The sequence below is a fragment of the Passer montanus genome, unplaced genomic scaffold (assembly GCF_014805655.1).
Source record: "Passer montanus isolate IOZ18808 unplaced genomic scaffold, ASM1480565v1 scaffold44, whole genome shotgun sequence".
NCBI classification, from domain to species: Eukaryota; Metazoa; Chordata; class Aves; order Passeriformes; family Passeridae; genus Passer; species Passer montanus.
In genome coordinates, this window is record NW_024369262.1 from 740,026 (window position 1) to 763,116 (window position 23,091).

General features: G+C 44.2%; 1 protein-coding gene across 7 annotated transcripts in view; it reads left to right on the plus strand.

Moving 5' to 3' along the window:
- CUX1 (cut like homeobox 1) overlaps window positions 1–23,091 on the plus strand; it is a 273,426-nt gene that overhangs the window by 731 nt on the left and 249,604 nt on the right. The gene's annotated exons all lie outside the window — the stretch shown is intronic.

Here is a 23,091-nt window from a genome sequence, read left to right on the forward strand (position 1 = left end):
CTCCGGCCGCCGCCCTGCGACCGCCGCGGGCACCGCGCCGGGCCGCCAGGGGAGGGGACGCGGGGGCACCGGCCGGCAGGGAGGGAGCGAGCGAGCGGCGGAGGGTCCCGCGGGGTGGGGAAGGGGCGAGCGCCCGGTGCGCGGAGAGGGGGGCTCGGGAGGGCAGCGGCGGAGGGGCGCGGGGGCGTCCCGGCCGGCGCGGGGCACGGCGGCGCATCTCCCCGCGGCGGCGGGAGGGCACGTTACATAATTCACGGGCTCTCCAGCCTCTCCTGCTGTCCAGGATCTGACAGATGAGCGGAATATTGATGCTTTACTGCGTGCTGGCTCGGGGGAGCCCCGAAGTGCCGTTTCCTGCGAGGGAAAGTCCTCGCAGACCGGCCTCCCTCCCCCTGCCCCCGGGGACCGTCCCCGGGGGAATTGCGGCCCCACGGTTTAATTGAGTTGCCGGGCTACAGATAAGGCCGGGGCGGGCCGGGGGGGTTGTCAGACGCTGTATCGGTGCTGCTCCCGCCGTGAATGGGATTGCAACACGCGTGTCTCCCAGTTGATTGGCGCAGGAAGGCGCTGCCCTGCCTCTCCGAACCCGCCGCTGCCTCCCGTTTAAATAAATTGGCTCGAAAGCCGGCGGCTGCCCACCCTGGCCCCCGCGGAGGCGGCGGCGGAGCCGGCCGGAGGCTGCGGCAGGCGGAGGCATGGTGCGCTGATGCTGGGCAGAGCCGCATTCCCGCTGGAGGTGAGGGGATGCTCGCAGGGGGCCGGCAGCGGGACCCGGCTCCTGCCGCCCTCCCTTCCCCTCGGCCGGGCGTGCGGGAGCGATATAATATATAATATAGATATATAATATTCAAAACTCCCACCCCAGCAGCCCCCGAAAGGGGAAGTGCTGCGTGGGATCTGTGCTGGGAGGCCGGTCCCTTCCGACTTTCAGGTGCATTAGGAGGTGGGGTAAAGTAGCGTTTTGTTTCAGGTTTCTCTGTCGTCTTCCACCCCCTTTCGCGTTTTATTGTTTCTTTTAAAGGTTTTGGATTAAGGTAGACTTGGCTGAACTTTGCTAACTTGAAAGGGTTCTTAATAGTGACCCGGAATACCTACAGGAATACAGAAAATGAGATCCAGATGTAGAATTGTATAAAATAAAATGGATTAAATTAAGATGTAGTTAAACAAGGTCTGACATCTCTAATTGTGGACTTTTGCTTTTGCCTCTGTGTACGTGTGGCTGTACTTGCTTAGCATAGGAAAATAAACGCTCTGAACATCGCTGCCGTGGCGTTACATTTAACGGTGAACAAGTCTAAATATTGCCTGTAAAAATAAAGCCTTCAGAAATGCTTATTGATTAAAACATATTATGCTAAAGTATCTATCATGTAAATTAAATTCTAAAATGTAATGAACACAGCCAAATGGCATTTTGATAGATTGTTCTATTCTGTTTTTAGTAAAAAAATAGCTCACTTTTATCATAATTTAATTTCTGTGCATACTGTAAAACCTGTTGTGGAGTATCACTGTACAAACCTTAATCTCGTTTTTGCAGACTAAATGTGACAGTCTGACTTGAACAGCTTGTAGCTTCTCCTTTGAAGCATTCTGGTAACGCCAGCTTAGAGTTGTTTGAACAATATTCATTACCTGCTTTTGAGGACTGGTGATTATTTATCCGTGCTGCGGATTGAGGCTGTTCACCTGTTGGCAGGTTCAGCAGGCAGGCTGTGAGCAGCACAGAGTTTGTTAACTTTGCATGCACTCTGTCTGCAGAGAGCCCTGGAGTGACCGGGGAGGGCGAGAATACCTTCCTCCCTATGCAGAATAGTTAATTTGTTTCAAATTAGCTTTTTATTTTTTCTTTTTTACCCACCCATCTGCACGAAGAGGTAGTGTAATATTTACTCCCACTTGCAGATGAAGCAATGTGCTATAAAAACTATCATTCCCAGGGATGAAGTTCAGTCCCACAGAACTGTCCATGCCTCCCTCCGTCCCCGTCCTTCGCTTGCGCTGACGTATTTCGAGCGTGGAATTGTAGAAAATAAAAATACTTCCGCGTACTCTCTGTTCCAGCACGAAAGCCTGGAGGATTTATGCTTAACACAACTCCACCTGTGCCCTGCAGAACTCCAGCTCGTGGAGCTCGGGGTGTGAGGGCTTTGAAGCTCTCTGTGCATGAGAAAGTCGTGAGGAGCTGGGACTGGGCAGTCCCCGATCGCCGCGTACCCGGCTGCTCCCAACTTCCTCTTCCACCTTCTGTTAGAAGGAGATGTTTAACTGTTGATGAGCTTCGACCTGCCTTGTAATATTAAGCAGCAGGTTTCTCCAGATTGTATCAATATTAATTAAAAACAGAGCCAGGAACACTTTAGGGTCTGACTTTTTAAATTATTTATTTCCTTTCGCTAAATAACCCCTTGTTTATAGGGAAAGATGTTTCAAGTGTTGGAGACAGGATTAAATAATTCAGAACTTGGATTAAAGAACAAAAAGGTCTGTTCACAAATGGAATATGAGATGCAAAAATGGCAGCTTCCTACAGGTATCAAACAGGGCTCTTCACTGGAGACTGTACCTGTGAGGCAAGCAGCTGAACATTAACCCTTTTCTGTAGTAAAGGCTGGCATGATTCCTAAAGAAACTGGAATGGGCATGGCTTTGCTGCCTCAGTTTGCCCTGTGGTGGCAGATGGACCCATGTTTGATGGGGAGGGAGTTGCAGTGCTCAGAGAAAACAGCCCCTTGCAAACAGGGAGTGCTGTGGCAGCAAATGCAGGTGAAATCTCTGGAGAAATGCTGCTGCCCTCCAGTTAAAGCTGCACGTCCCGTCGGGAAGCAGCTGTGTGATTGGAATCAGATCAGCAGCGTGAAGGTAACCTGCTGTTCCATGGTCCTGGTTTGTTTGTAGTTTTTGGTGTCCCCATCACTCTAAAAGCAACCTTTTGCTGGAGAACAGGAAAAAGAGCGTCGTGTTCCCATGGGCACAGCGTGCAGCTCTCCTTGACAGTTTGCTTCATATTTCTGAATATGGGTGTGTATATCAATAGCAGAGGAGGCAGCTGGTCTCTCTGACCAACAGGAGTAAATCTAGCTTGAGCCACAGCTCTGAGTTGGATCTGAGGACAAATGGAAGAAGTTAATACTGTTTGAAAACTTAAACTATCTGTAGTTATTTTGACAATAAACACAAGTTCTCAAAATGTCATTGTAGCTTTTTAGGAGAGGCTCACATTCTGGTAAAAAGTACAGTTTCTTATTGCTTTTGAGCAGAATGGCAGAACTCGTTACCATCAAGCTGGGGAGTGAAAATCTAAAGGCAAATCTTGCTAATGTGTTTGTTTTTTAGAATCTCATCCTGGTATTGCATCATATATGATTAAAGTAAGGATAGAATATTAGTTCTGTGCAGGCTGTGACCAATTGTTTAGGGTAAACCATTGATCTTATAAAATCTGTAACAAAATCTGGAAAAACTAAGTTGTAATTAATAGCTTTTAAATGCTGAAGTACTTCTGTTACTGAATTAGAAACAGGCAGAGTTGTTAGCATCTTTTAGTTGGGTCTGATGGTACCAGAGCACAAGCTGATCTGTGAAGGAGTTCGTATGCTTCATCAGCAGTGGAATTAGTGGTCAGGTCTGAGTGTTTAATTTCGGTATCTGTGCAGGTCATTGTAGAATTGTTTCTGTCCTAAAAGCAGTCAGTGGTCCTCTCTTTATAGTGGTAGTGGGGTGTGCATGTGGAGCAGAGTCTGCAGCTGCTGTAAACCCATTTCTGCTCCCCTCAGCTGCTCGGAGAGGAGAGGTGAAAGCAGCTGGGTGTTCCTGCAGGAAGGGAGGGATGGCAAAGGCAGGGCACTGCTGCCAGGATACTCCAAGAAAATCCCTGCTCCCCTGCAGCAGGAAAGCTTTGGCAGCTTGTGGCAGTCAGGGTGATGTCCCTGGACACCCACCACACGTGACATACCAGAAGAAAGGCCCTTGATGTACTTCTGGCACAAGAACTTGTCTTTCATAGGATTCCTTGAGTCCTGTTCCTCGGGAATAAATCTCTGAGAGCTTTTCTATCCCTTGCTCTATTCCTGCAATGAAATAATGCCCATCAGAAATGTGGCAGAGTCACTGCGTGCTTCGGTCACTCTGCTCTAGTGCCAAGTTTGTGGTTAATTGGATGATGTATTGAGAAGTGCAGCAGGGAGGATTTGGGATATGGTAATGGTTGGGAGTTTTCTGAGGAAAAATCACACTGATTGGCTGTGTCTGACAATACCAAATAAGTAAGGGGTGAAACATTTTCTAGGGAAGAAATTACATGCAGTCTAAAATTCCAGCGAACAGTTATTCTTTATTTGCAAGCTGATTTGTAATGCAAAAAGTGGATGTAGAAAAATGCATAATCCAGAGTTTCAGTTTGATCACACTGAGGCTGAGAATAAAGGCAGTTTATTTACTGGGTAGAGAACAGACACATATGTGGATGATTGGTATTTTTTAAGGCACCGAGCAAGCAGTGTGCACTGGCTTGCAGCCTTTCTATGTAAGCCGGGTCATAAGTTCCCATCTTGTGTATCCAGGTTTTTCCTGCACTTGTGCTTGATTTTTTCCCATATTTTTTGTGGGAAGGCCTTGAAAATACTATGTTTTCTGTACTGGGAATATAGTGACAATGGTCCACTATACTGGAATGGGGGAGTGGGGAGAAAGATTTGAGGATGAGAGAGGGGGAAAGCTGGAATGGGATTGTTTGCAGAAGACAGGGAGTGTTAGGTGAGGAGACTTGTACTGGAGTGCTCACACATGGCATTGAATGTACCAGGAAGGATGGGAGAAACTTGGACCTCACAGTCAGAAATAGTGCCCTTAAATTAGTGAACATAAGATAAATCCTACTCATTTTGTGACATATGTTCTCAGCTTGTTTTTGTTGTCTCTGGTTTGACAAGGCAAATCAGTGATTTCTGCCTTTATTGGCAGTTATAATGAAGAAAATACAGGCTATTGCACTGGTTGGATTGTGCAGAACGTGGAATGCAGACAGATTGTTGAATGTTAAGTTTTTATAAAAGATTAAACACAGTTGGGTGTCGTTTGTTGAATGTAACAAAGGTCTCCACTCCTGTCCAACAGTAATTTGGATTTCCAGGAAAGCTCTAGGCAGTGAGGAATTTGCAGTAGATCCACCACTGTACCCTGGTTGTGCTTCTGTTCTGTCTCTAGCAAGACACTGCAGTGTTACTTGCACCTCCTGTGACTTAGCAGAGTTAAACATTTACCCTGAATAAAGATAATTTTTGGTATGAAGGTGTTAAAGCCGGGAGGAGCCCGACAGCTCCTGTGTGTGTTACAGCAGGCAGGGGTGTGCAGCTGGAGCCTGTCACACTCGTGTCTAACAGCTTTTTGCCTCCCTGGCAGTTCACTTGCCCCCTTGCCTTGCAATAATTCTATTCTTTGTCGGCAGTTGGGGCAATAAGGAAGTTTCTGTGGGGGCTGGAGCTGTGCTGCCTTTCCTGGGGAGCAGGGAGGGCAGCTGGGGTGCTGCTCACCCTCCTCCTCCATGGACCCAGTGATCTGCTCTGGGAAGACAGAGGTGAAGATTACTCATTTTTGAAAGGCTCTAAAGCAGATGCACAGAAGTATTTTAAGCTGCTGTGTTTGGATGCTTTGAATTCCCCATATCTTTGTGTCTCTGGTTGTGAGCACTCTGAGGCACGTACGGATGTAGGCCATGGCTGTCTCCGAGGCTTTTCAGAGGAGTTCATACATCAGAGCTGAGCAGATCCTGTGGTTCTGCTCTTTTGTGTGGAAATGTACCTTAGTGAATGAGCAAGCCTGGAGACTGCAGCATCTGGAGTGCCAGCACAAGCTTTCTGTGAATGATAGGATAAAATATGGCTAAATGGCTGCACAAATTCCATGGGAACGTGACCATTCCTCTTGCTCAATCCAGTGATTTTGTATGGGTGAGCCCAGGTGTGCACTGCATGTGGGAATTCAGGTGAGACCAAACCATGGTTTTCGGATTCCTGGACACATTTTATCACATCCCTGGAGCTGTGGAGCTGGGATGGTCCAGTGCTGCTGCTCTATCACGTCACCGTGGGATTGCTTTTATGGGCTTGGGGAGGGTGTGTGCAGGAGCAGTTCTGACACATTGCAGAGGTCTTTCCTTGCTGAGAAATGTTGGTTTCTGTCTGTGGCTCACGTGTGACTAGCTGAGGGTGGCTATGTTAGAGGGAAGTAAAAATTAAAACAAGTGGTATGGGGGAAATGACGCTGCTTAAAGGAGTGGAGGGGTAGAGGGAAGTGGTGAAGAAAGGAAGGAGGTAAGGAGTGAGCATAAACCTAGGACTTGGAAATGAAACTTCTTGCAGTACAGATGGGAGAAGAGAGCTTATTTTAGCCTTTATATTAATATTGGGCAGGGCACAGGACACTGTGGTGGGTCTCCCAACAAATGCCTGGCTGTAGTGTTGCCACCAAATCCACCTCACCTGCACTTGCTCACCTTAGATCACCTGGGGTTTGCCTCCTGGCTGTCCTGGTGGGTACATCCTGGGAAAAACTGTCCATGGGATGCTGAGGTGGTGGTGTGACTACAGAGTGCACTGGCAGTGTTACCCTGTGACAATCAAGGGTTTGTGTTTCTTAGTAGCTTTCTATCCACCTGCATGGTATTTTCAGGTATTATGAATAGGAGAAACATTCTTATTGTTCTTACTGAAAAATAAAGGAGGGGGCAAAAAACCCAGGGAACTTCCTAGCTTTTGCCTTTTTTTTTCTTTTTTCTTTTTTTTTTTTTTGGGAATTTCCTAGCTTTTTGCCTTTTTGTTTTTCTTTTTTTATTTTTTTAAATAAAGACTCAGACTTAGATATATCTTAGATGGCAAAAGCTTGTATGTTTTGAGTGGAAATGCCCTGGCTTATTCCTGCAGAAACAAAACTGCAAAGCCAAAAGGGAGTGTTGCAGATGATGAGATGCAGTGGAAGTTTCATGGGTTAAGTCTTGCTCCTTCTGCTCTCGGTATCTCTGGTAGGTGTTTGTGGTTTCATGGTGTTGCTGAACCAATCTTCTAACGAAAACGAAAGATTCCTCTTACCAAGGCTGAACTGAAGCTGGTGTGTATCAGCCCTTCAGAAATGTCTGTATGTGAACATCACTTTGGGCAGTGGTGCTGACACACAGAGCCTTGAACAGCTTCAGCGTGAGCACAGTCAGGGGGTGGCAGTGGCTCTCAGATGAGTTGGGAGTTGCTGTCCCACTGCCAGGGGCTGCCCCATCCCCTGAACACGTCCCTTGCCTGCACTGGTTTGCTTCTCCATCTGGGAAACGCTGATAGTGCTCCCAGCCCCTCTTTGAGATACAAGATTGTGAGTTAGCAGTTACTGTTGGGTTTTGCTGCTACTTAATTCTGTCTTGTAGATAAACAAGGCTCAGTGGTTACATTTTCTGTACCTTTGTTCTCAGTATTTTAAATGGCTCAGTCAGAGAACGTGCTGATTTGTAGGCGCTTTTCAGGCTGTTGCTGAAAACAGTTTCTACAGAAATGAATGTGAAAAAAGTGTTGGTTGTCCTAAAAGAATATTGAGAATGATTGGTACTAAATCACTGGAAAAAATGTTTCTTGCCCTTGGTTATAAAGTTATAATCTAGAGTTACTCATACATAGACACACTTACTTTAAAACATACTTCCCTGTTGTTTGATGTAATGTACAATTTATCAAGTTTGCCTTCATATTTCTCTGCATATTGAAAGCTGTTTAAAATTTACATTATAGGCAGCAAACTATATGAATGTTGAATTAAAAATTCAGCAGTTTGTGGTTGCATCATTTCAAGCTCCAGCCCAAGGTTTGAAACAGCTCCCTGTTCCAGCAGGACAGGCCAGGCTCTGCCAGCCAGGGGCAGGGAGGCTCTTCCATCCCAAGCCATGCTCTGGTGGTTTTAAGAAAAGTAAGGTGGTTTTAAGGACAGTAAATTTTAAGGACAAGGAGCCTTTGGGCCCCCTGGATGGCCAAAGAGAGGAGAGAGGGGAGATATGCAGAGCAGTTCTTACATGATGTGCTGCACCTGTACTTGAAGGCTGAAATTCATAACTCACCAAACACATAGCATGGGATAGCTTGAAACCTTTTCTTTTTAACTTTTCCCTTTCATCCCAATTACTCAGGCTCTGCAGTGCACCAGCAGCCTGCTTGTGCTGTCAGTAGGGTTGGGGGTTTGCTTTATCTGTGCTGCTTGTGCCATCAGGAATATCCATCTCCTGTCTCCTGCTCGTGTCCTGCTCCCTGCTGGGGCTGTGCTCCTGGCTCCCTGAGCTTGGCAAGGCTGGATAAACTTTATCCCTGTTTAGCACAACACCCAGTGAGCATTGCTGCATGTGCTGAAGTTTTAGCTCGTGTGTAGTCAGAGTTTCTGGCTGAGCTTGGCTGAAGGAGCTGCCCTTTCTGCCCAGCCCAGGGTTAAGCTGTGAGCAAAGATGTATCTCCATCCTAGTCCAGCAGCCTCTCATCTTTGCCTTTATCTCATGTTTCTAATCAGTTCCATTCATTTTCTTGTTATTTCGTTGATGTGACACACAAATGTTGTCACAGTAGCTCAATAAAATTTATACTTGTGTCTTGTCTATAATTATTTTTCATTTTATTTTTATTGGATGTTTACTCGTTTTATTGCATGTTCACGTCAAAGTAAATTTGTATCATGTTGTCACTTAAAGATGTTTGCTTCATTTTCATCCATAAATAAAAGGTACCCTTTGTCTAGGATTTGAAACACAAGAATGTTAATTTTGTCAGTGAACTACATATCTGTTTTTCTGTTGCAGATCTGTGTGTGTTAATATTGATAAAACTCAGCTTTGGTTTGGTATGTCTGGTATGAGCACAGTTGCTTTTCTGATATTAATTGTGGGGATGGGGTAATATTAAACATTTAAAAACAAGGAGCCAGCAGTCTTGCAATTGATTTTCTGTGGAGAGACTTTTGTGCTGAGTTGTTTACACAATTGTAACCTCAGTTTCTTTTAGGTGAGTGCAAGTGTTTCATGGATTTAAAAAATACAGTTGAGTGCACTGGTTTCTCCTCCCTTCCCTTCTTCCAGCTCTGCCCTGCCTCTTTCAGGAGCTTTAGTTTTCTTTTGCTTATAGGTTTCTGCACATTTTCTTTGGCATGGAGTGTTGCTTTCAAAATTCTTGGGATGCTGGAAAAGGGCAGCTTGCTCATATTGTGTCCTCAGCTCATCTCTCTGCCTCTGTTCACTACACATTTGTCTGTTTTCTTAGGCAAATGTACTTTATACTCCTAATTACCACTTGAAACTCAGAATATATTTTTTTCATTCCTCCCAAAAGTGAGTGGGTACTTGTGGCTCTGTAGGGGTGAGCTCAGGGGGTGCTGTGCTCTTGCTTCCCAGGATGAAGCAGACAGTATGGAGGGAAGAATTCTTCTATAAGAATTTATTCTGTACTTTGTAAGAATTTTATTTTTCTACTTTCCTGATCCTGTGAAACTCTGGGGACCATCAGTGTTACTGATAGTCCTTCACCCCTGCAGGACTGAGGATTAATTCCCGAGTTTAGGTCAGGATTGGAATCAAATTAAACTGTCCTACAAAGCCATGCTCTCAGTTTATGGCCAATGGTTTGCTGTTTCCATGCTCATGAGGAGGAGGTGGTTTCACGTTTTCATTTAAGTGCAGGCAGAGTTTTGGTCAGTCCCATGGCTGGAAAGCTTTATTGTAAAAGCTGAGTTCTGTACAACTCGTAATACACATTTTTTTCTCTTTGTGAGGCCTTTGCTGTGCTCCAGGCCATCAGCTAGTGAGACCAGAACTGTGTGGGATTTTTTTCTTGGAGTGATGTGTTAAATACAGCACAAATTATTAAAACATCACACACACTGTGCTGTGATCAGCTTGGTTTAGATGATAAATTAAAATCTGTTAGCATCTGAGATGTTCTGGCATATCCTGAGAATAGTTAGTTCTTTAATATGCCAAGCTAAGTAAAACTTGATTAGTGTCACTATCTGGGATTTTCTGTCCTGTAAATAGAACTTGAAGTCTAAAATTGGAACTGTGAAAACCTACTTTAACTGGAATTAGAAGAAGAATTTAATAGTTCAGATTGATTTCAGGATCTTAGAAAGTGGTCACCGTGCACCAGAGCTGTTGTACGTGCCATCTTCTTAAAAATTAACTTCACTGCAAGGGCTGAAAAGTTACTTTGGGACTGCAGCACAGTGTGCTGGGCTGGAAAGGTGCTCTCTGTGCTTGGCTGCTGCCTGTGTGCCAAAGGTTGTTGTGTCTCCAGCTCCTGGCTTTGCACTCCTGATAGCTGCCAGGGTCCTGGCTGGTGAAAGGTGATGGCAGGAATTGGGGTTGGAGCCTTTCTCCTGCCAGTGTGAAAGCTCCTGATACCAGGAGATGATGGCTCTGTGTGTTAGTTTTCAGTTTTTGGTGCATTTTGGTTTTGTGGATGGGATGGGAGCTGGTGAGGCAGTGGGGGTGCCTGGTGTGGGGCAGCACAGCCACTGCTGCTGGGCTGGGAGCCTGTGCTCTTGCCTTGCTTCCAGGGATGTCATGGCAAACTGCAGTCACACCTCACAGTGTTTTGTGCCCTATTTATTTGCTGTAATCATTTTACCAACCAGTTGTGAAGTTAATTTCAATGGTAAGAAATATTCATTCCATATCTAGCTGCCTTTTTTTTTTTTTTTTAAAAGTTGTTGGTTGGCAGCAGCCCCTTTGGACGGTGTCTTGATTGTCAGCTCTTCATTATAAATTTACTTTCTAAATGCTGACTTAAGGCCTGACACTTTGTTTGTTTAACTGTCAGTTACACTACTTGGGAGACCTAATAAAAGCCTCTCAGATCTTCCTATTGAATTAGGCCACCCTTTACCACCCCAGTGACTGAAGTAAAACAACTGCAAGAGTCTCTTTTCCTGTCTATCCCATTTTTGCTGGAACTCTGCTTCGGGTGTCTTCTGATCCTGTCCTCACTGTGACAGTCGTTCTCTGCTAAAAGGTCACTGTAGTGTTTTAATTGGATTTTTCAGCTGCAAGGAATATAAAAATATAAGTTTATTAATAGAGTGGCTTTGATCTTGAAGGATTCCAAAACATTTGCTGCATTGCGAGTACAGGAATGGTTTAGTTTTACTGCTCATTCAGGGATAATCAATTTTGTCGTGGAGCATGGAAAGCTGGATGTTCTTCCTGGGAGGTCAGGGGAAAGTAGGGGGAATCTGGGAAGGCAGAATGTTGTTCCCCAAGTGGAATTTCCCCAGGATACAGAATCAAATTGTGATGCTGTCAGAGATGCCAAAGGATCTTTCATAAGTTGTTTTGGTTTTGTTTTTTTATCTGAGATCTTTGAAAAAGGTCACGGGCAAGAGACAATTAGAGAAACACTTAAGTGACCTTGTTAGTGTATTTTTGTGGAATTATTGTGCTTTACAGCTATTGCTGCTTTACCCAGATGGTTATTGCTGGTTTCCATCTGTTCATTAAGGAAAAGTAAAGACAGAAAACGGCAGCTTTAACTGGGTTTTAAACCAGAACTTTCAGGTTTTATTTCGTCTTTGACCACGTCAGGTTAATGTGTTGGGTGAGCACGCTGCGGTTTCACGGCGAAGAGATTAAAGTGGGAGCTTGTCTGCTCAATATGGGTCACGACAGCAGCTTCCTGTGTTTTGGGCACCCTTTTCTTTGAACAGTGCTCAGGTATGAAGTGTGATATCACCTGGCAGGGAGCCAGGCCAAGGGAAAGACTCTGACCAAGGCTGACATTATGGAAACCATTTAAGCGTTCGTGGCCAAAAGGATCCTCAGCTCATATTGCTGCTTATTCCCAGTTTAACCTCAGGGCTCTCTGTGTGACTTCTTGGTCCCCCCAGTGGAGTTTCCCTGGTTTTACTAAGATCTGCTCCCTTAGAGGTTACACACTTTAAAATCTTAGAGGCTTGCAGGTGTGAGAGCTTCATGCTGGCACTGATGTAGGTGAGCTGACACCAGTTTTAGTGTTCTTGTGCTCGGGGTGATTCCCCATGTCTCAGTTCCTGGAGAGTGGTGGGAGAAGGAGCCCAGAAAGGCCAAGAGCATGATCTGGATTTTCACCCAATGATGAACAAAGCAAAACAAAAAACTTCTTCAAAGTCCCATCATCCTGCTCATGGCACTAAGAGTTTTTCTTCACCTGACTTTTTTTGAGCTGGTGGATGATTTGTTCTCACAGAGCTGTTTTCAGGCAGCAGAAAGTTCAGGTGGGATGGAAGAAGGAAGCTGTCTGGAGGGAGAGCTGTTTGCAGGGTCCTCAGCAGGGTACACAAGAGTGGTTTTATTTCCCTGACTCCTTTGCCAGTTGCTCAACCAGATGTCCTCAGTAGTTTGTGCTGTAAGATGTTAAGTAATTAGATCATTCAGATTCTAGTTAAACATAATTAAAGCCCTGTGTAAACTGAGTGAAGCTGACAGGTTTTATAGGTTGGTCATAGCAAAAATATCAGATGATATAGCTCAGCATTAATACAAAAAGATTTAAGCCTCTCTGCCCTCAAATAAAGAGGTGTTTAGTCTCCAAATTTAATCCTTGATTAGAACTACAATTTATGGAGCTTACTAAAAATGTTTTTAGGATCTTGGAAGCCTTACTCAAAAATGCTTCCATGTAGTGTTTGCTGGTTAAAGTTTCCTCTGTACCCCTGAATTCAAAATAGAGAACTTCTTTAGCAGTTATTATGTCAAGTTAAACAGAAAGATAACAGAATTTTGCTGGTTTTTTTTCCCAGTGGGTAAATCAGTTGCAGTGGTGCTTCTTGACTTGAGAAGGGTTGGAACAAGCAGCACCATCTCCGGGTGCCTTTCCCAGCGTGGAGCTGATTTGCCTTTTGGGATGATCTGGGTGTAGCACAGCCCGTGTAAGGTGCTTTGGTTTCCAGCAGTGCCTTCCAACCCACGGCACGCTGGGTTCATGAGCATCACATTTCCCTGGTTATTGTTAAATAGCAGAACTGGAGAGAATCACCGTGTAATGCCACCGTGTCTGCAGGTACTGCAGAGCAAAAGAGCAAATGTGAGATTGTGAGCACACGGCTGAAACATGAGTTCCGTGTTCCAGCCTTTGATTATTGTTGTTTTATTGCAACACTTTGAAGCTAATCTTGATTATTTCTCTCCCTCATTTTACAGATATGACACATTATTTTGTTGTTTGTTTGCTGGCAGGCGAAACATATTTTCTGAAGGAAAGTGTTAACAGATCCGCTGATAAAATGTCTGTCTTCTAAAAACTGTCTGAAGACAAATTGAGTATTTGTCTACATGTGCTGTTCACACTGTTGTACCAAACAAATTAACAAGATGATTCTTGTCTTTTCTAGGATGTAAACTTTATTTTATAATGTTGTAGGAGCCCAAAGTTGTGAGCTAGACCCAGGGTGATCCTTGTTCTGCCAAGTGCTCTGAAAGCTGATTGTCACTTTACTGTAGCTAATAAAGAAAATTTAGGTACAGAACATCCACAGGAAAGTTATGCTGGAAAATTCACATTTGAGTAGAAAAGGTGGATTTAGCTGTTCAACTTAGTTTAAAAAGAAAAATCAGAAAGAAGAAAGCTGCAGTTATTTCTTGGCAATCCTAAATGATGAAGTTGTCTTGCTGGGTACTGAAAACAGCTCCTTTGCATGCACTGCAGAGTTATTTCATGCAATAACTTCCCACGTCCCCTCCAGCCTCTCCCCACCACGCTCAGTTATGTCACTGGTGTGATGCTCTGAGCCTTGCTGTCCTGGCTGGAATCTCGAGCCTGTTTCCAAGCTTGTATTTCTCACTTGGCAGCACACGCTGCGGCTGGTGGGCAATCTGCCGTATCCCTTTTTTGTCAAACATCGGAGTTGGTGTCTGACACTGAATCCGGGAGGAACAACGGGGAGAGGGAAATGCACAGCGCAACTGGAGAGCTCTGCTGGGTGTCTGTGCATTTTTCTGTACTTATTGCTTAGGATTGATTCCCACTTCTTGTGGTGATAGAGTGATGGGGGTTCTGCTCTTTTTGTATTTTAAGTGATTTGCATGACCTGGTAAGAGTCAAATTTTCAGCTGCTTTTTTTCTATCAAGTGCTTATCTGCTTATGAGTGAAAAACTCTGTTTCAGGAAAATCCCCTTAAGTTCTATAGAGACAAAACAATTCTATCAAGGTGTGTATACGTGTGTGTGTGTTTGTGTAAACACACAAGCTCACACAAGCACAATCTCCTTTCTGGATCAGCTCCCACCATGCAAAATACAAACCTGAAAGGGCTATAATTGATTATGTGCAATAGGAGACAAACAACCAAGATTTTGGGAGAGGGCAGGGTGTGGTCCAGATCTGGCAAAACATTTAAGAACTGAACATTATTTTTTCAAAGGTAGGGAAACTTTAAAACATTGGTCCAAGAGTTAAGACTGGTTGGGAGAAGGAAAAGAGTACAGTAAACTGAGACATCGTCTTTGTAGGGGGAGGAATTGGGAAGAAAGAACACACAAGTTTAGGTTAGTACATGTTCATGTTCTTCTGGTTTTTTAACTTCATTTGTTTCCCTGGCAGATGTCCCATGGCTTTGAGGCCTTTGTCTGTGTGAGAGAGAACATGAAGGAGGGCTTGGCAGGATGCTTGGGGTTGTGTGGAATAGCTGGTAGTCATATTTATAGTTGGTGTTGTCTCTTGGCTTATGCAACTTTGATAACCAGCAATCATTTTGTAAAGTTACGTGTTGTGTTGGCAAGTCAGCTCTCCCTGAGTTCCCTCCACCAATTCTGCATTGTAGATACAGCTCATGTACAAGTTTTTGAATAGGACTTGTCACATCTACAACTTTACTTTTTGTAGGCACCCTCCATTGTCTTTTCAAACTTCATCATGCAACAGAAGACATTACATGCAACCCTGCTTAATTGAGTTGAAAAAAACCAACATTTTAAAAGCAATCTAGCAGTCCTTAAGAGATAGGATTTTTTGAGCTTTGTATCTTTTATATATATATATATATATGTATGTATGTATGCTGCATCCTTCTTTGAAGGCATTACATTCATTTTGCAGTGATTGTTGTACCTCAGCATTTTATATTGTTTTCTTCTGACTTGCTGAAATTCACTGTGAACTTGTTCCTGCAGCCTCTGTATTCTGCAGGGGAAGAGGAACAATATTTTTCTGCTGTGCGAGTTTGAACCTTCTGGTTGCCTTTTACTTTCTTTGTGTTTGTGGCTCTAAATAGATTTATAACTCTGCAGCTTTATGCCTTTAAAACACCTGCTGTAATTGCCTAGAAATATCCTCCATGTCAGCCTTTATTGCTTACTGTGATTATGCTTCTGGTAACCAGGCTTTTTGGCAGACTCATAAAATAAGTTTCTCATAATAGGATTCCGAATGGAGTTAAACAATATGCATAGTTCAAAGTGCAAATATGTTTTATTGGGGAAAGGATATTATTCTGCTGTTCTTTGATACCTTTATTGGACTCTTCAGAAGGTGCTTTGCATTGAGTGTATGCATAAGTTAAAAAAAATCATATGCGACCCATTTCATTGATGGAAGTGTGTGTGGGCCTTTGTATGGCAGGTCTAGAGGTAACAAGAATGTGCAGGCAAGTTCTTGAACCTGTGTACACAGTTTTTTTGTCAATTAGCAGCATTTGCACATAAACTGTACACAAGGTTGAAAAAATGCTGCTTAATTTTGCTGATTTAACACCTAAGTGCTGTGTGAATGCTGAAAAAAAATCTGTCATTAGAGGGTTGTACCTTCAGCTCCAGGCTGGTGGTGTGCTTCCCAGCAGAGCGAGGGTCCTGTGAGGCTGTTGGAGGGGTGATGGATGAGCTTTCAGGATGTGGCAATGTGTTATATCTGCCGATTCTCCACACAGAAACTTATCACAGAGTTAGATATTCCCACAAGAGCAAAGGAAGAGAGGAAGGAAGATCCTCAGACAGTTGAACTTCGTGTTGTGCTCCCTTGATCTTGATGTCTCCCCTGGCACCCTTCAGGTGGACATCAGAGGGTTGGGAAATTCTAGTTTAACATTGCAAATCAGCCTAATGTATTAGTTCTTGTAAACTGTTTCTGGAGATTGCAGGATTGAGGAGGTGTTATTTATCATCACTTTTAGCTAAAGAGTTCCACCCATGCAAAATTCTTAGTGCTAAGAGAATTACACTCTTTGGTAGGCGGGTTGTTCTCAAAATCTCAAGCAGAGGAAAAGGTGGTGAATAGTTATTTTTGGGCTCTTTTAAAATATGAAAATAAAATTATTGGGGTTAGCCAATGTTCTTTACATCAGCAACTTGATCCTCAAGGATATTTTGGCATTTTTGCCTTAGAAATTTAGGCTAGACTTCAAAGGATCAATGAAATTTCCTGGGACAAGTGGGTGCTGTAGAATGGTAGAGACTGGGCTTGGAGGAGATGGAGTAAATGAGTGTGGGTCACTTGGTGCTGCTGGTGTCTCTCAAATGAAGGAAACTTTGTCCCACACTGGAGCAGGAGACCTTCCAAGGATGTGGCTCAAAATGCTGCTGAGGGTTCTGTTTGGGGTGCAGTTGCCTCTCACCTGACTCCTGTGGGGTTTGGTGCCCTTGAATGTGGCTGTGAACTCCTGCAGTGGCTGCTGTGGGGTATGGGCTTGGTGTCACCTTGTGCAGGTGCTTGGTGCTCTTGTGCAAAACCTGCTGGAGTGGTTTGAGCCATTTCCCTGCGGGACCGGGACAGTGAGAAGCTGAATTTCCTTTTTAGGCGTAGAGTTTATCATACGGCATAAAATCAAACACTGTGGGATGGCAAAGGCTGTTTTTTAAACTAGTTGGCTTGTTGTAGCTGTGATAATCTGTGTTGATCAACCCTTTTGGTGTTTGCTACAAAATTTATTCTAAAAGGCATGGTAGCTCGTTCTCGTTGGTGGCGGTCCAAATCGTCTCTGCTGCCAATCTTGGCACTGGTGCCAGTGGTTTGCTTTAGCTGATCTAAGAATATAATACAGATGGTTTGATACTCAGCATGGATATATACAGATGGCTCCAAACTTTCACATTGCTTTATTTCATTCCATTGTTTCTTCTCGGTATATCAAGTATCTCTGGATATATATATATGTGAGATTATATATATATATGAGAGATATATATATCATTGCAATTCTTAAAACAAGCTGGTCTGCATTTGGTTCAGCTTGTGCCTGTCGTTGCTGCAAGAATTTGGCTGCTATTTTGTGCAAGTTCCATATTCTGCATGTCAGTACAGGTGTGCTTATTTATAAATGCACAAAAATACTTCTGTCAAGTTGTTTGACCACCACACCTGTACATTCTCCAGTTACATGGGACGTAGAAAGCACATCCCAAAGAGAGAGCCTGTAGATCTAAAAATCCAAAGTTTGTGGTCACCAGCACTAACTTTGTTCAGTCTGTTGCTGATCCTGGCAGTGACATCTTTGCTCTTGGAGCAGTGAAGTTTTAGCCCTGTGCAATAGTTCAGGCAGAGATCAGCGAGCTCTGGCTGAAGGCTGGATAGTTTGTTTTCAGTGCTCATTACAGCTGTTGATCTCTTGCCAGCAGAAATTTCTAGGTTGGGAATTTTTCTGTTGTATACAGGTGTATGACATCAGTTGCCTGCTGGCAGGACAGGGTGTAAATAGAAACATGACAGCATAACTTGAGTGCTCTCTGTGCACACAATATATTAATGTTCCAGCAGTGGATGCTGACATAGAGATTGTCTGGGCAAAGGGTAAAAGTAGCCTCTGCTTTGATTGCTCATGAATGGGAGATCCTCATTCTTCAGGCTGGGGCATCAACAGCTCTGTCTTTGTGTGGAGCTTGGGAGGTGCTTGTACAGGCTTACTTTTGAGCAGTGATTTACTTAGCTGCCTTCATAAGGCTGTTAAAGTGCTTAACAACGCAATTAATGTAATTTAAGGACAGTTAAAAGCACTAGTGGTTCTTTTCAACTTTAATTTTAAATGCTGAGACAGATTAAGCAGTTTGAACAATGACATGATTCTGCTCTATAGCCATTGAACATACAAATAAAACGTACCCCAGTGCTTGGTGTATTGAGTCCAAAACTTACAGACCACTGAAATCAGTGATTATGGATATATTGCCTTGTTGTGGGATCATCAGACATCTGACAAGTTAAGTGTGATCAGTGCAAGTCAGTATTTAGATGGCAAATCTTTAATGAGTATTTCACTGCTGTAGGAGGCACTGAGGATGATTTCAACATGTATGTCTCTTGAGTTTGCTCCAGTTCCACTGCAGATGCTGGCATGATGGTAATTCCTGAGATGAGACATAAAATAGATTTATGCATCTCCGAATGTTTCCTATTTTGTGTGCATGGAGGCATTTTATCCAGATAGCCACACAGTTTTTTCTCTGTGTAAATAGTTTGTTTTGCCGTCATTTCCCCATATATTTCATCAACGCTTTAGTTAATACTCTTTATACAATTAATATTCTTAATACAGAGAAGTTCATGTGTTACTGAACAGGAAGGAAATTTCACAAGAGTGCCATTGTGATGGAGCTGGGTCCATCCCCTCCATCTCTGGGACGAGGCAGTGGAGCTCTGTTCCCTTGGGCACGAGAGGCCTGGCCCATTCCATGGCTGCTGTGAGCAGGACAGTCCATCATGTTGATAAAAAGGGTTATGGCTGTCCATGGTGATAAACTTAGCAAGAGTGAAGTGGTGCATAACTGTTCTCTGGGCAAATAAAAGCAGTAAGGGCAGGTGGGATGTTGTGGGAAGCAGCGTTTTCCAGGGAATGCAGTGAGGATACTCATGTCTGGAGAAGCAGCTCGCTGGAGGGATGTGTAGATTAAAGGGAAACATGGATTTAAAATGGAGCATGGCTGTGTAAGAGCTTTGATGAAATGATCCTGTGCACTGTGAAAACAAAGACACCTAAATCCTAGGTGGATGAGGCAGGGCCATTAGCTGACCTCAGAGTGCAGTCCTCCAAATTAATGGTCCTGGAGCAGCCAGCTGAGGTGGTTTGACTCTAAAAGTCAGATGGTTGGAAGTGATGTGTCTGGTGAAAGTGGCCTTAGCTCATAGACATTTAAAATGTTTCAGTTAGTTTTGAAAAGATAGTTTGTCTTTGAAAAAAACAGGTGCTTGTGTGATGTGTTAATTGGAACAGTCCTTTTCTACCAGCCTCAAGAACTTCAGCTCTGTTTCAGCCTTCTTGAAGAAAAAATAGTTCTTAAAATTTATCTTCATCCTTCCTCAGGAAGGATAGAGCCTAACTGGGGTGTTTCCCAGAGAGCTGGTTTCGGAGTGACTGACTGGTAATGATGAGTGACAGAATTAGCATAAATTCAGAGATACGGTTGGCTGGTGCCAACTGGCTGTGTGGGTATAAGAGTCGCTCTTGGGAGCGATGACAGAGCCTGATTTTTATCCCTCCCTCCCTCCCACCCCCCCACTTTCCCACCCAGAGTGCTGAATATCCGACTGGATATTAAATACTTGAAAATCAACCTACTTAGCAGCCTGGAGCAGGCTCCAGGGAGGAGGTTTGGAGAGGGAAGGCTCACTTGGGGTGGTGTTGCAGACGGGGATCTCGCCGTGGGGATGTCCCACCAGAGGTGGCTGTCCCTGGTGGGTGCCTGGATGTCTGTCCCAGCACCCTGAGCTCTGCATTACGTGATTCCCCAGCCAGGTTTGCTGCTGGTGGCTCCAGGCCAGCTTGTCATGTCAGTGTTGAAAACTGCAGAGCACCTCTCCAAATGCCAAACCTGTCTCGATCTGCCCGCTAACCGCGGTGTCTCCCAGCTGCACACGCATGGCAGGGTGGCTCCTGGCCACGGCTGACCGGCTCCCTGGGGCTGCGCTGGCTCATCCTCCTGCCCTGGGAAGCCCAGGGTGTGGTGGGGGACAGAGGAGCCAGGCCAAGCAGGGGTGTACCCCAGGGTGTGCCCCACGCTGGGCAGGGGAGATCTCTGTGCCGGCTCTGCTCCCTGGGAGAAGTGGAGGCATGGATGGGGAGCTGGGGTGGTGGAAGGGGTCAGCAGGAGGCTGTGGCTGCTGCAGAGGACCTAAGGACCTGCCAGTGGTCCTCGGGGTCACAGATACCTCCCTCCTCACTGTCCCCATCTACCATATCTTGATACCCATGTTTATTAAAACAAAATCAAATAGAGAGGCTGAATGCAGCATTTCCTGGAGCTCTGGCTGTTTAGGAATGACCATTCCATGCTCTGCTGGCTCACTGCATTGGAGCCCCACCGTGTTGGACCCCTCCCTGGTGATCCCATCTGTGTGCTTAAATAGTGGGGCTGGAAAATGGGAATTTCTGGATCTGGGCAGTGTTGGGAAGCATCTCCCAAATGCACACCCTGACAGCAGCACTGCCTTGTTCCCAACATGTGCTTAATCAACTGGATAAATAGAGGAGCTGTTCAAATGGAGCCACTGAAAACACCTGCAAAATCTGTAGTCACTGCTGAAACCCCAGTCCCTGTATGCTGATTAGGCTCTTGTTTTTAAAAAAACTTGTAGTGAATATGTTTAAATTCTGCAACTAAGATATTTTCCCTAATTATTTTCTTTTAAAATACACTTTTAAGATTGGTTGCTCTGATGCTGAAGAATACTTAATGCTTCTTCCCTCTTACTGGTGTATAAATGCAATCCTGAAACATTGTCAGTTTTTCTGATATTATTTGTAAGATTATTATTGGATAGATTTCTCTTTTTGGAGGGGTGGGGCTTACCAATGAATTATGTGACTACTTGTGAGCATAAAATACTAGGTAGTATTCCTACTAAAATATTTTTTCCTAATTGCTTAGAATTAATATCATGCTTGTGTAGAATAACTTTGTTGGTCTTTGAAGGTAGATTTATCTTGAAAATTCACAGGTATCAGTTTATTTGAGTTGTCTGCTGCTCCCCACCACCACACACACAATACAGGTCCGTTCGTGCAGGTTCTGTGCTGTGTTTTACTGCTTCTGTTGTTTGGGTGAGATAAAAACTTTTTGAACTACTAAAGTGGACAGAGTTTAAAATTACAGACACATTACTTTCCTTTGCAGCCATAATATGTTTGTTTTGGCAGGCTGTCTCTTCACTGGAACATGGAACAGTTCCTTTTTTTTGCTATTATTCACTGTTTTCAGTCATACAGCACCAAGTATTATTCATGGCCCTGGAAAAAGTTACTCCTTCACAAAACAAAAGCATAGGAAGTGTTCTGAGCCTCCCTCATTTTCGTAATTGACAGGTATTAATGCTGTGTGGGTACCCAGAGCAGTGACAATGTGCTCTAAATTAATGAATATCACAGGGTGTTTGTGGCTGGGGAGCCTTCCCTGGGTCTCCAGGGGCTGTGGGTGTCCTGGTGGCCGTGCCGCTGTGTGCCACCTGCCAGGACAGTGCTCCCTGGATGCTCCCTGGAGTAAACACCACCAGCACCTGGGCTAGTGCTAAGCTTCTCCCACATGGTGGAGCTTTTACCCTCGACTTGACCACAAAAAGACATTTGCAAAGTGCAGAGAGGCAGCTTGGGAAAGGAGGGCTCTGCTCTCCTCTTCCCTGATCCATTCAATTTTTGTGTCTTGTCTAATGCTGTGTTTGCCCTGCTCAGACATGGACACCATGGCTGTGCCAATGCCTGCAGATCCAGCAGCCTCCTGGATCCCTCTGGGATCCCATGGCAGCTCCTGATGGCCTGGAGCTGCAGGGCCATGCAGTGCCCAGATGTGCTGGAACCCCCCCATGTTCTGGAACCCCCCAGCTGCTGGAACCCCCCATAGATGATTTCCAGCTGAAAAAGCCTAATAATCAGCTTTGCATCACATCCCCATTCTCCCATTCTTTGCCATTTCCAAGCATTTTGCTGCTTTTGTCATCAGACAGGAATACTGTAAAGAATTAGGGTTTATGATTCTTACAGCAAACTGCTTTTGAAAGAAGTATTGAAGAATCTGAGAGTTTGTGTGATTTGGACCATGTTTAGGAAGTGAAAAATGAAGTCTGCTGCTGAGAACAACTGCCTGTTTTTCAGAAATCAGCTATTTCTTTCTCATTACTTGTTTATAGTATTGTGATGCTGTGCAGCCTTTAAAGGTATTCTGTGCATATTTTGCCCAACTGTAACTCACTTTAATGTTTATCTATTTTCTAATAATACTTAGCACAAGAGGTGCCCTTTCTTTCTTTTTTTTTTCTTTTTTTTTTTATTTAGACATTTGCAAAGTGCAGAGAGGCAGCTTGGGAAAGGAGGGCTCTGCTCTCCTCTTCCCTGATCCATTCAATTTTTGTGTCTTGTCTAATGCTGTGTTTGCCCTGCTCAGACATGGACACCATGGCTGTGCCAATGCCTGCAGATCCAGCAGCCTCCTGGATCCCTCTGGGATCCCATGGCAGCTCCTGATGGCCTGGAGCTGCAGGACCATGCAGTGCCCAGATGTGCTGGAACCCCCCCATGTTCTGGAACCCCCCAGCTGCTGGAACCCCCCATAGATGATTTCCAGCTGAAAAAGCCTAATAATCACCTTTGCATCACATCCCCATTCTCCCATTCTTTGCCATTTCCAAGCATCTTGCTGCTTTTGTCATCAGACAGGAGTAGTGTAAAGAATTAGGGTTTTTATGATTCTTACAGCAAACTGCTTTTGAAAGAAGTATTGAAGAATCTGAGAGTTTGTGTGATTTGGACCATGTTTAGGAAGTGAAAAATGAAGTCTGCTGCTGAGAACAACTGCCTGTTTTTCAGAAATCAGCTATTTCTTTCTCATTACTTGTTTATAGTATTGTGATGCTGTGCAGCCTTTAAAGGTATTCTGTGCATATTTTGCCCAACTGTAACTCACTTTAATGTTTATCTATTTTCTAATAATACTTAGCACAAGAGGTGCCTGAAATCAGCTATTTCTTTCTCATTACTTGTTTATAGTATTGTGATGCTGTGCAGCCTTTAAAGGTATTCTGTGCATATTTTGCCCAACTGTAACTCACTTTAATGTTTATCTATTTTCTAATAATACTTAGCACAAGAGGTGCCTTTTCTTTCTTTTTTTTTTTTTTTTTTTTTTTTTTTTTTTTTTT